Source organism: Somniosus microcephalus, unplaced genomic scaffold, assembly GCF_052327205.1.
Source record: "Somniosus microcephalus isolate GS21.2 unplaced genomic scaffold, FLI_Smic_1.0 unresolved_chr5, whole genome shotgun sequence".
Taxonomy (NCBI): Eukaryota; Metazoa; Chordata; class Chondrichthyes; order Squaliformes; family Somniosidae; genus Somniosus; species Somniosus microcephalus.
The window spans coordinates 42,741,340-42,753,723 of NW_028225183.1; positions in this window are offsets into that span (position 1 = coordinate 42,741,340).

Here is a 12,384-nt window from a genome sequence, read left to right on the forward strand (position 1 = left end):
GAAACTGACAGTTACAGGTCAAAACCGCACTCACATACCAGGAACTGACAGGAAGAAGACATAACCTCATTCACGTACCAGAAACAGACAGGTTCAGGACAAAACACAACTCACATAACAGAAACTAACAGTTACAGGCAAAATTTCACTTACATACCAGAAACTGACAGAAAGAGGACAAAATTCCAATCATTTTCCAGAAACTGGCAATACACCACTTATAGGCAAGAAAATGATAGGTACAGGACAATATCCTATTCACATACCAGAAATTGACAGGATCAGCACAAACCCACTGACATATCAGTAACTGTCAAGTGCAAGACAAAACCTCACTCACATATCAAAAACTTACACTTACAGGTCAAAACCCCACTCATATACCAGGTACTGATAGGTACAGGAGAAAATCCCACTCACATCCGAGAAGCTGACAGGTACAGGACAAAACCACACACACATAAAAGAAACTGGCAGGTACAGGACAAAAGCTCACTCACATACCAGTAACTTAAAGGTACAGGACAAAACCTTAACTCATATATCAGAAACTGACAGGTACACGAGAAAACCACACTCACATACCAGAAACTGACAGGTACAGGACAAAGCCCCACTCTTATGCCAGGACAAAACTCCACTCACATATCAGTAATTGAGAGGTACAGGACAAAATCCCACTCACGAAACAGAAACTGACAGTTGCACCATGGGTGGCTCTGCTGCACAGGCTGGGAGGAAAAAGAGTGGAAGAGCTATAGTGATAGGGGACTCAATTGTAGGGGAATAAATAGGCGTTTTTGCGGCCGCAATCGAGACTCCAGGATGGTGTGTTCCCTCCCTGGTGCAAGGGTCAAGGATGACTCGGAGCGGCTGCAGAACATTTTGGAGGGGGAGGGTGAACAGCCAGTTGTCGTGGTGCACATAGGCACCAACGATATAGGTAAAAAACGGGATGAGGTCCTAAATGCAGACTATAGGGAGTTAGGAGGTAAATTAAAAAATAGGACCTCAAAGGTAGTAATCTCAGGATTGCTACCAGTGCCACGTGCTAGTCAAAGTAGAAATAGGAGGATAGTTCAAGTGAATACATGGCTAGAGGAATGGTGCCAGGGGGAGGGATTGAAATTCATTGGACATTAGAACCAGTTCTGGGAGAGGTGGGACAAGTACAAATCGGACGGTTTCCACCTGGGCAGGGCCGGGACTGATGTCCATGGGGGAGTGTTTACTAGTGCTGTTGGGGAGGGTTTAAACTAAAGTGGCAGGGGGTTGGGAACCTGAGTAGGGAGACAGAGGAAAGGGAAACAAGGAAAAAAGCAAAAGACAGGAAGGAGAAAAACAAAATTAGAAGGCAAAGAACTCAACGGTTTAAATCAAACAAGGTCACAGTAAATAAGAATTCATATAGGTCTGAGAGCATTATAAAAACAAGCCTGAAGGCTTTGTGTCTTAATGCAAGGAGCATTCGGAACAAGGTGGATGAATTAGATGTGCAAATAGAGGTAAACGAATAGGATTTGATTGGGATTACAGAAACATGGCTCCAGGGTGGCCAAGGCTGGGAACTCAACATCCAGGGGTATTCAATAATTAGGAAGGATAGGCAAAAAAGAAAGGGAGGTGGGGTAGCATTGCTGGTTAAAGAGGGTATTAACACAATTGAAAGGAAGGATATTAACTCTGATGATGCGGAATCTGTATGGGTAGAACTGAGAAATATCAAGAGGCAGAAAACGTTAGTGGGAGTGGTATATTGACCTCCAAGCATTAATACGGAGGTTGGGGATGGCATTAAAAGGGAAATTAGAGAAGCATGCAGTAAGGGCACAGTAGTCATCATGGGTGACTTTAATTTATATATAGATTGGGCTAACCAAATTAGTAAAAATACTGTGGAGGAGAAATTCCTCGAATTTTACGGGATCGTTTTCTGGAACAATATGTCGAGGAACCAACCAGAGATCAGGTCATCTTAGACTGGGTATTATGTAATGAGAGAGGATTAATTAGCAATCTTGTTGTACGAGGCCCCTTGGGTCAGAGCGATCATAATGTGATAGAATTCTTCATTAGGAAGGAGAGTGAAGTAGTTGACTCGGAGACTAGGGTCCTGAATTTAAATAAAGGAAACTACGATGGCATGAGGTGCGAGTTGGGTAGGATTGATTGGGGAATGTCACTCAAAGGGTTGACGGTGGATAGGCAATGGCAAACATTAAAAGACCGCACGGATGAACTACAGAAGTTGTTCTTCCCAGTTTGGGATAAGAATAAAACAAAAAGGGTGGCTCAACCATGGCTAACAAGGAAAATTAGGGATAGCATAAGATCCTAGGAGAGGGCTGGAAAAAGCGGTAACCCTGAGGATTGGGAGCAGTTTAGGATTCAACAAAGGAGGACAAAGGGATTGATTAAGAAGGGGAAAATAGAATATGAAAGTAAGCTTGTAGGGAACATAAAAACTGACTGTAAGAGCTTTTATAGATATTTGAAGTGAAAAAGATGAGTGAAATCAAGTGTAGGTCCCTTGCAATCAGAAGCAGGGGAAGTTATAATGGGGAACAAAGAAATGGCTGACCAATTAAATGCATATTTTGGTTCTGTCTTCACAAAGGAGGACACAAATAACCTCCCAGAGATGTTGGAGAACATAGGGTCTGATGAGAGGGAGGAACTGAAAGAAATCAGTATTTGTAGGGAAATGGTGTTAGTGAAATTGACGGGATTGAACGCCGATAAATCCCCAGGGCCTGATAATCTACATCCTAGGGTACTTAAGGAGGTGGCCCTAGAAATAGTAGATGCATTGCTGATCATATTCCAAAATTCGCTGGAATCTGGAACAGTACCTGTGGATTGGAGGGTAGCTAATGTTACCCCACTATTCAAAACGGGTGGTAGAGAGATAGCAGGGAATTACAGACCAGGAAGCCTGACATCGGTCGTGGGGAAAATGCTAGAGTCCATTATGAAGGATGTAATAGCTGAGCACTTGGAAAACAGTGACAGGATCGGACAAAGTCAACATGGATTTACAAAAGGTAAATCGTGCTTGACTAATCTACTGGAATTTTTTGAGGATGTAACTGGGAAAATAGATAAGGGAGAACCAGTAGATGTGGTGTATTTGGACTTTGAAAAGGCTTTTGATAAGGTCCCGCATAAGAGATTAGCATGCAAAGTTAAGGCACATGGGATTGGGGGCAAGGTATTGACTTGGATAGAGAACTGGTTGGTGGACAGAAAGCAGAGAGTAGGAATTAACGGGTCTTTTTCCAAGTGGCAGGCAGTGACTAGTGGTGTACCGCAAGGATCGGTCCTTGGACCCCAGCTATTCACAATATACATTAATGATCTAGATAAGGGAACTAGATGTAATATCTCCAAATTTGCAGATGACACAAAGCTGGGTGGGCGTGTGTGCTGCGAGGAGGATACCGAGAAACAACCAGGATGATTTGGACAGGTTGGGCGATTGGGCAGAAGCGTGGCAGATGCAATATAATGTGGATAAATGCGAGGTTATCCACTTTGGTGTCAAAAACAGAAAGGCAGACTATTATCTGAATGGCAATAGATTGGGAGAAGGGGAAGTGCAACGAGACCTGGGTGTCCTTGTGCACCAGTCGCTGAAGGTAAGCATGCAGGTGCAGCAGGTGGTGAAGAAGGCAAATGGTATGTTGGCTTCATAGTGAAAGGGTTTGAGTACAGGAGCAAAGATGTCCTGCTGCAGATGTACAGGGCCTTGGTGAGGCCACACCTTGAGGACTGTGTGCAGTTTTGTTCGCCTTATCTGAGGAAGGATGTTCTTACCATGGAAGGAGTTCAGTGAAGATTCACAAGGCTGATCCCTGGGATGGCAGGAATGATGTATGAGGAGAGATTGGATCGATTGGGCTTATACTCGCTGGAGTTTAGAAGAATGAGAGGGGATCTCATCGAAACTTATAAAATTCTGACATGTCTGGACAAACTAGATGCAGGTAGAATGTTCCTGATGGTCGGAGAGTCCAGAACCAGGGGTCATAGTCTAAGGATAAGGGGTAAGCCATTTAGGACAGAGATGAGGAAGAATTTCTTCACCCAGAGAGTGGTGAACCTGTGGAATTGTCTACCACAGAAGGCGTTTCAGGCCAAGCCTTTAAATATATTCAAGAAGGAGTTACATATATTACTTAGAGCTAAACCTATCAAGGGATATGGGGAGAAGGCAGGTACGGGGTACTGAGTTTGGATGTTCAGCCATGCTCACATGGAATGGCTCGAGGGGCTGAATGGCCTACTCCTGCTCCTATCTTCTATGTTTCTATGAAACACAACTCACATAAAAGAAACTGAAAGGTACAGCCAAAATCCCACTTACAAAGCAGAAACTGACAGGTACAAGACTAAAGCCGACATACAGACAAGTAAATGATATGTACAAGACAAAAACCTTTTCATATACCAGATAATAAAAGGTACAGCACAAGCAGAATCACATACCAGTAACAGGCAAGTACAGGACAAAACCCCACTGACATATCAGAAACTTACAGTTACAGGTCAAAACCACATTCACATACCAGAAACTGACAGGTACAGGACAAAACCCCACTCACAAATCAGAAAATTACAGTTACACGTCAAAATCGCACTCACATTTGCAGGGCGGCATCTTTTACCTGGTTTACGGTAATTTACCTGACCAGCAGCCTTTGCCTGCACTGTGAACCAATTCCAAACAGTGGTTTCGAATCGCTAAACCCACCCTTCCAGTTCTGACTGGAGGAACTTATAATTAATGATATATAAAAAAGGACAAAATGGTCTCGATGCGAGAAAATCAAACTTTATTAACTAAAGAATACAACACCACACGATCAAAGGATTAAAGAAACTACATCACACGATCAATGTAAATTTGCTTAACAGGGGAAGGCAGACGGCAAAAACGAGGGATAAATGGCTACAATGTAAGTCTTACAATCTTAGCAATTTCCCTTAAATTACCACCCCTCTAACTCCTTACTAGATTGCCTTGTTGAGGAGTCAGAAACCTGCTCACCTGTGGTCCAAAGAGTAAGAGCGAGAAGAGCTGACCTGCAGTCCAAGGAATAAGAGAGAGATATGCTTCTGAGAAGCTATCTTAATACCTGGGAGCTCCTGCTGTTTTGGCGCTGAAAATGTCTGTGTGCAAATTCGCGCTGAAAAGTTCGAATACACAAGAGAAAGGCCATGATTGGCTGATTCAAATGGGCTATTTCCCAGTCGCCAAACTGCTCCCATTGTCTGGAATGGGTGATTCAAATAAAGCTTGGAGTGGTTTGAATGTGTCTTCATTCTGGGGCCGAAATGTTCCCGCCCACATCCGGAGTTTTCTGGGCTAAAACAAAGGGATCCTACCGTCCCATTGTCGAGTAATGGGTGATTGAAATCTATTCAGTTTAAACTGTTCCCTTCCTCAGTTTGAGTGTCTTTTTCAACAGTCTGTGCTGAGCCTTCGAACCATCTCCATTTACCCTGATGGGTTTTGAATGGGGTTGGATTACTATGTAAACAGAAACCGATTCTCTTGTGGTCACTCGAAAAGCAGCCTAAGTGAATAATCCTATATGTCAACAAGGCAGTGGTTTCAGTAAACAAACATCGATTGTCCGCAGGGAAGGGAAACTCCCTTTTTGATTGACAGAATCTGACTGCCACTGCTTGATCCTCCCACTTTTGACAGACCTGCACGAGCTGCTTCCAATCCTCTTTGTCCTTGGACATGCTTTTCTGACGGCCATTTTTAAACCCCTTTCCAATTTACCGAACTCAAGGGTACAAATTTTAATAAAATGTACTGTCTTAAATTGTGCAAATTTTTCCACAACATTCCTTGATTCCGGTGTTGTCCACGTGCCGCCCATCTCAAAGCAGCCTTTTGCGGTTCTGGGCACGTTTTAAAACATTGTCCAACCCAGAGACAATTTAAAATCACGCACAGTCTCCATCCACGAAGTGGATTAATATCTCCAGTATCTTCAGGGCTGAGGGATTTTGCAAACCCTTACGCACAGCAAAAATTGACAAGTACAGCACAAAACCCCACTCACATACCAGAAATTGAGAGGTACAGGATAAAACTCCACTCACATACCAGAAAGTGACAACTGCAGCACAAAACCCCACTCACATACCAGAAACTGACAAGTAGAGGACTAAACCACACTCTCATAACAGAAATTGAGAGTTAAAGGACAAAACCCCACTTTGATATCAGAAATGGACTGGTACAGGAAAAAAACCCCACACACATCCCAGAAGCTGACAGGAACAAGAAAAAACCACATTCACATAACAGAAACTGACATGTGAAGGACAAAAGCCCAATCACATACCAGAAACTGACAGTTACAGGGTAAAGGCCCATTCACATACAAGAAACTGACAGGTACAGGACAAAGCTCCACTCATATACCAGGTACTGATAGGTTCAGGACAAAACCACACTCAGGTACCAGAAACTGACAGTAACTGGATACAATACCTCACACATATCAGAATCTGAAAGGTACAGGGCAAAACCACTCTCACATATCAGATATTGACAAGTGCAGAACAAAGACCCACTCACATACCAGAAACTGAGAGTTAAAGGACAAAACCTCACTCTCACACCAGAAAATGACAAGTACAGGGCAAAGCCCCACTCTCATACCAGAAACTGTTACATACAGGACAAAAAACCAACTCACATACCAATTACTCAAAGGTAGAAGACAAAACTCCACTCTTATATCTGAAACTGACAGGTACATGCGAAAACCACACTCACATACCAGAAACAGCCAGGTACAGGACAATGCCCAACTCACATACCAGGAACTGATAGATACAGGACAAAGCCCCACTCAACTACCTGAAACTGAGAGGTAGAGGACTAAACCACACTCAATTATCAGAAACTGACAGGTACCAGACAACACCACATTCACATAGCAGAACCTGACAGGTACAGGACAAAACATCACTCACATAACAGAAACTGACAGGTAAAGGACAAAAGCCCACTCACGTACTGGAAACTGACAGGTATGGGACAAAACCCCATTCACGTACCAGAAACAGACAGGTTCAGGACAAAACACAACTCACATAACAGAAACTGAAAGGTACAGGCAAAATCCCACTTACAAAGCAGAAACTAACAGGTACAGGGCAAAATCCCAGTCACGTACCAGAAGCTGACAGGTACAGGACAATACCCCACTCACATACCAGAAGCTTGACAGATACAGGAGAAAACGACACACACATAACAGAAACTGATACGTATAGGACATAGCCCCACTAACTGATAGGTATAGGACAAAGCCCCAATCACGTACCAGAAACTGATGGGTACAGACAGACCCCTGCTGACCCATGAGAAACTGACAGGTACAGGACAAAATCACAATCACATACCAGAAACTTACAAGTACAGGACAAACCCACCACTCACACACCAGAAACTGGCAGGAACAGTAAAAAAACACACTTATATACCAGAACATTACAGGTACAGGAAAAATCACAAATAACATAAGGGAAACTGTCAGGAATAGGAAAAAACCTCACTCACATTCCAGAAGCTGACAGGTACAAAACAAAACTCCACTCACATAACAGAAACTGACAGGAACAGGACAAAATCCCACACATTACAAGTCAGAAGCCCACTTACAGACAAGTAAATGACATGTACAGGACAAAAACCTTTTCACATACCAGATACTGAAAGGTAGAGCACAAACACAATCACATATCAGTAACAGGCAAGTACAGGACAAAACCCCACTCACACATCAAAAACTTGCAGTTACAGGTCAAAACCGCACTCACATACCAGGAACTGATAGGTAAAGGACAAATTCACACTCACATACAAGAAACTGACATTAACAGGTAAAACTCCAATCACATAGCAGAAATTGAGAGGTACAGGACAAAACCCCATGCACGTACCAGAAACAGACGGGATCAGGACAAAACACAACCCACATACCAGAAACTAACAGGTGCAGGCAAAATTCCACTTACATACCAGAAACTGACAGAAACAAGTCAAAATTCCAGTCATATTCCAGAAACTGGCAGGGACAGGGCTATACCCAACTTACAGACAAGAAAATTACAGGTACAGTACAATATCCTATTCACATTCCAGAAATTGACATGTTCAGCACAAACCAACTCACAGATCAGTAACTGGCAAGTACAGGACAAAACCTCACTCACATATCAAAATCTTACAGTTACAGGTCAAAATCCCACTCATATACCAGGTACTGATAGGTACAGGAAAACAACCCACACAAATCTATCGGAAACTGACTGGTACTGAATAAAACCAGATAGCATACAAGAGATCGATGGGTACAGAATAGAACCAACATTCACAGACCAGAGACTGACTGGTAGAGTAAAACCTAAAATTCACATATCAGAAGCTGCCAGTTACAGTGTATCACCCACACTCTCTCATCAGAGACTGACAGGTACAGAGTAAAACCTACATTCACCATCCAGAGACTGACAGGTGCAGGTTGAATTACAAACTGACACAGAGTATCGGAGTGTGACAGACTCAGAATGAATCCCACATACACGTGCAATACCAGAAAATGATAGACACAATTAATCCCACACAGACATTGATTATTAAAGACTGACTGGTTAGGAATGAATCTCACTCTCACACAAAGTCCAGAGACTGACAGAGAATTTACCTCACTGTCATATAAAGGACTAGACATTGAGAAATACAGAATCAATCACACAATGACAGGAGTTTCAGAGACAGATATACAGAATGAGAGGTACAGAATTAATTTAACTCTCACACACTGCATCTGAGACTGAAATATACAGAATGAATCCCACAATTAGATACTCCACCAGAGAGTGACAGATACTGAATTAATCTAACTCTCGCATACAGAATCATAAACTGACAAAGAGATAATTAATTTCACACGAACTCAGGGAATCAGAGACAGACAGGTACAGAATGAATCCCACACTTTCATACAACAGAGACTGACAGATACTGAATTAATCTAACTCTCGCATACAGAATCATAAACTGACAAAGAGATAATTAATTTCACACTAACTCGGGGAATCAGAGACAGACAGATACAGAATGAATCCCGCACTTTCATACAACACCTGAGACTGACAGATACTGAGATACTGAATTAATCTAACTCTCACATACAGATTCAAAACGGTAACACTAACTTATTAAATGATCGAGACAAAAGGATACTCACACTGACAGAAAGTAGAACAGACTGACTGATAATTAATGAATCTCACTCTCTCACATAGTATCAGGGACTGACAGATAAAAAAATCTACCTCATTTTCACTTACAGTACCAGACACTAACAATACATAATCAATCACACACCAGCACAAATTTTCAGAGACGGACATACAGATTGATTCTCAGTCACACACATTACCCAGACTGACAGATACAGATTTAATCTGAATCTCAAATGTTATCCAGAGATTGACAGTTCCTGAATCAATCTCTATCTCACATACAGTATCAGACTCACAGGTGCATAATACATCCCAATCAAAGATACCGTACCAGAAACTGCCTGTCTTTGGTATTGTATGTGATTGTTATATGCAATCTTTATCTCTTAGACTTTGATACACTTTGTCAGTGTTTGTTAAATTCTGGATTTGTCAGTTTCTGGTTCAGTATGTGACAATGAGGTGCATTCAGTATCTGTCAGTCTCACGTAATGAGTGAGAATGAGAATAACTTGTTACTTCAATCTCTGATACTGTGTATCGGTGTGTGATTGATTCTGTATTGTCAATGTCTGGTGCTGTATGTAACAGTTAGGTAGATTTTGTATCAGAGACAGGCAGTTATAGAATGATTCCAAAATTCATATGCCGTGCCAGAACTGAATGATATTGAATATATCTCAGTCTCATATACAGTATCAGAGACTGACAGATACAGAATTAATCTGACACTAACAGAGTATCAGAGTCAAACAGATACAGTACCAGAAAATTATAGAGAAAAATGATCCCCACTCTGACACAGAGTATTAAATACTGACTGATACAGAATGAATCTCACTCTCAAACATATTACCATGGACTGAGAGATACAGAATATATCTCACTGTCACATAGAGTATCAGACACTGACTAACACAGAATCAATCCCACACTGACACAGATTATCAGAGACTGACAGCTATAGAATTTCATGCTCACATATGGTATCGGAGACTGACAGATACATTGCATGAATCACACACTCACATACTGTACCAGATAGTGACAGAGACAGAATAAATCCCCAACTAACAGATATAGAATAAATCTCAATCTCACATACAGTATATCAGATTGGCAGAGAGAGGATGAATCTCACACTGACAGCGTATCAGATGGCGATAGACCCAGAATTAATACACACTCGCTCACAGCATAAGAAAATGATAGCGACTAAATTAACCCCACATTAAAGACTGATTGGTACAGAATGAATCTCCCTCTCATATACAGCACCAGAGATTGTCAGATATATAATTACTCTAACTTGCAATTACAGAACAGAGGCTGACAGACAGAGATTGAATCTTACAGTAACACAGAGCATCAGAGGGCCGGCAGATACAGAATGACTACACGATCACATGCAGTATAATTGATTTACAGATAGATTCAGTCCCACACACAGATACAGTAGCAGATACCAGCAGAAATGGAATTAATCTCAGTGCCGGAGTCTGATAGATGCAGTAAGAATCGCACTTTCATAAACCGAGTAAGTAGCAGATTCATGCGGATTTCTTCGCTGATAGACAGTACCAGAGACAGACAGGTTCAGCTCTAATCCAACACTAATATGCAGTCCCAAAGACTGACAGATACAGAATGAATCTCACACTCACACTCAGTACCAGATACTGACATCTTAGACTTAGACTTGCACACCATCCCAGTGAATGACAGATGTAGAATGAATCTCAGACTTGCACATCCCAGTGACAGACTGACACAGAATTAATGTCACACACTCGTACACTACCAGAGAATGACTGATTCCAAATGAATTCCAACACTGACACATGGTACCAGATTCTGACCGTAACAGATGGAATCCCGCACTGACACAAGGTATCAGTGACGGACAGGAAACAAATGGGTCCCACACTCACATACTGTAACAGAGACTGAGATTGAGAATGATTCCCACATTTACATAAATCACCAGAGAATGAATAATACAGAACTATTCCAATACACACATTCACAGTACTAGAGACTGGCAGATACTGAACTAAAGTGGCGGAGACCACACCGCAAGGCGTGAATATAGTGCACTGGTTGAAGGAAGTACAATGAATTGCTGTCACGTCCGGAAGAAGCGCTTGGGACCACGGATAATGGTCTGGGATTTGGTTAATGGGAAGATGAAGCTTCCTCTGCTCTTGCAATGACCTTTCTGACTGCAGGGGGCGTGCTGGTGATAAAAACTCAATCTGATTGGATAAATAAAGAAGCCAATCAGAGACCTGCAGAACAATGGAAATTGACAGCATTCCTAAGCAGCCAATGACAATCATTGCCTTCACCCATCCTTCATTAGCATAGGGTTGTGGGGGCAGCCTATTTAAGCCGAGCGCGGAGCGGGATTGCGTCATATTTGTATTTGAAATCGACTTTGAGAATGGTTGACGAAAAGAAACCAGTTGCCAAGAAGGGCGCCAAGAAACCTGTCACTAAACCGGCAGCGAAGGGCGGCAAGAAGCGTAGAAAGTCGAGGAGGGAGAGTTACTCCATCTACATCTACAAAGTGATGAAGCAGGTTCACCCTGACACCGGCATCTCCTCCAAGGCCATGGGCGTCATGAACTCGTTTGTGAACGATATTTTCGAGCGTATCGCGGGTGAGGCTTCCCGCCTGGCCCATTACAACAAGCGGCACACCATCAGCTCCCGGGAGATCCAGACCGCCGTGCGCCTGCTGCTGCCCGGGGAGCTGGCCAAGCACGCCGTGTCGGAAGGGACAAAGGCGGTGACCAAATACACCAGCTCCAAGTAAAACTCCACGCTGTCCTGAAAGAAGAAACCCAAAAAACAAAGGCTCTTTTAAGAGCCACCCACAATCTCTCTGAAAGATCTACACAAACGCATCTCACTTTGGAATCAATTTACTGTAATGTTTCTCCTTAACAAGTGTGTTTGAGAACGTTTGAAGTTCCAACTTTAGATTTGAGTTTGAATTTTCAGATAAGCAGATTCACTGCCCAGATCGACCTTAGCGTCGTTGTTGTATTTCCCGTCCAGTAAACTACAAACACGGTCCCTGATCGCTTTCCCTTTGAT